We start from the raw sequence: 2,467 nt of genomic DNA on the forward strand, positions 1-2,467 counted from the left end.
AGGAAAAGTGCCCAGTCCTGATGGAGTGGACATGATAGTGGGGCAATAAGCAGCTATTGCTCTACTACCTTTTCCCTAACTTCCACCTATTTATCTTTGGCATTAAATTGGCCTTGAGAATGGGGGATGGAGGAAAATATGGAGTCTCCCTGCCCCTCCACATACCCTTTCTTCTCTCTTAGCAAACTCTCTCCAGTTCTGAAGCTGATTAAAACATGATTAATGCGTTCCTATAGGCTTAAAACTCACCGCTGAGCGAAGATCTTCCATAGCGCCGCCATTTTCGGTGCCTCTAAAGCGAGGAATCTGTGCCTGAAAACAGTGGGCAGCCATTTTGTTTACCCAGCGGCCATTTTGAAACTGCTGATCAGCTGTGCGAAAATGGGGGCTTTAAGATGATTGCTTACCTGCGATCATCGCAAAGCGAAATTCACCCATAGGGACCATCGCAAAGCGATCGCTTTTGCGATCGCAAAAACTCCATCACAAAGCGATTTCATTGCTACACGGAGCGATCGCTATGCGAGGCACCACTGTACATGATTTGGCTTCCCCTGCTTCCACCAATCTTTTTTCTCCTCTCCCTTCATTCCTCCCCTTCCCCTTCTGTTTTCTTTCTTGCCTTTTCCAGCAGACCCTCTGGCTCCATTTCTTTTTGTCCTGTCATCTCTGGTTTTCTGTCCCTCATTCCCTGTTCTGGACCTGCCATCTGTTCTCCTGGACCCTTCAGCCTCTCTGTCTGTTCTAGCGCTTTTCCTTTGTTGCTTGGCTCTTGCTCCTTTCTTGAAGGGGTTGTTTTCTTCTCAGTTTAAGGGATCTTGGGCTTAGGCTCAGCATTTACTCCATGTACAGTGGTGTCTCAAATTACGAAATTAATCTGTATTGGAATGGTGGCCACAACTCGAAATTTCTGTAAGTCAAAGCAAAATTTCCCATAGGAATGCATTGAAAACCATTTAATCCGTTCTGGCTCTTTTTCATTCTTATCTAGAGGCACCGTTCTTACGTCGAAGCATTAGTGCCCATAGGAACTAATGCAAAGCCGGTTAATCCGTCCTCTACCACTAGGGAGAGAATTTTTCTTCTTTTAACTTTAGATAAACTTAGGTCAAAAAAAGGGCAGGAAAGAAGGGAGGGGGAAGGGTTCTAAACAGAACACCTTTTAACCAAAGCACCTTTTAAACAAAACTAAAAGGCAGGAAAGGAGGGAGGAAAGGAACAATGGGGAAAGAGGAAAGAAAGAAAGAAGGTCATCACTGGGGCACACAGACCCCCTCAGACAAAAGTTTGTGCTGTTAAGCACAAAAAGAGAAGAGAGAGAAGAGGTGTGTGTGGGGGGGGGGGGAGAGTTTGGAGTCTAAAACACATGCTAAACCAACACATTTTACAACAACACATTTTAAAACTAAAGAGAGGTCACAGTACACAAACCCTAGAAGCCACAGAATCCAGCAAGCATTATTCCAGCACAGAACTCTTCATCACAAAAAGAGAGCAGAGAGAGAGAGAGAGAGAGAGAGAGAGAGAGAGAGAAGAAGAAGACAATGGGAGGAGAGACTTGAGTCTACAGTAAACTCAATTTTAAAGCCTGCCTGCCTGCATCAACAAGCACCATAGCCCCTCACAGAATATTTTTTGATTTTAAAACAGACTTTACAGCCACATTTTAAACACACACATTTTAAAACTAAAGAGAGGTCACAGTACACAAACCCTCGGACTTACAGAATGCAAGAATAAATATGTAAATAAATTTTACATTTTAAAATTACAGTCTAATTTTCACATTTAATTTTATTTAATATTACAGTCTACTTTTCACATTTTAAATCCACACTGCAAGACCCATCAGAGCACAGAAACATAACCCCCCACCTAGCCCTACCCCCCCATCAAGCTGCAAAAGCCTTGTACAGTACAGTAAATACAGTGTACTCACCCAGAACAGGCAGTGCAGTATCTCTGTTTTTTAAAAAGTCAAAAATTCAAAAATAATAAAGCCAAAAAATACAGTCCGTACAGTACCAGGCAATACCAGACAGTTTGAAGACTCTCTCCCTATCCACTCTCTAACCGCTAGGATGAGCGAGGTAGCAGACAAGCAGCCTCTTTGCTGGCCAACAGTTAACAAAGTTCAAATTTCGTGCTTTCCCCGCCTCTCCCATGTTTATTTTTCGTCCATAACTCGAAGCTCCGGTTACAAGTCAAAGCAATATTTTGCGGCCGGAGCTTTTCGTAACTTGAAGATTTCGTAAGTAGGGACGTTCGTAAGTCAAGGCATCACTGTATGAGGGATGGTGCTCTGGCAGGAAGGATGTCTACCCTGCCATCCTTCTCACACAGTCCCACAGCAAAAAAAACAAACAAACAACCTCTGGGAACCTCTGTTTAAACTCCCATATGAAAGTGCACAGTGTGATGTACAGGGAAACCTAAAAGTCAGCTAAAATGCGAGAGGCAGATTATG

The sequence above is a fragment of the Pogona vitticeps genome, chromosome 15, assembly GCF_051106095.1.
Source record: "Pogona vitticeps strain Pit_001003342236 chromosome 15, PviZW2.1, whole genome shotgun sequence".
Lineage (NCBI taxonomy): Eukaryota > Metazoa > Chordata > Lepidosauria > Squamata > Agamidae > Pogona > Pogona vitticeps.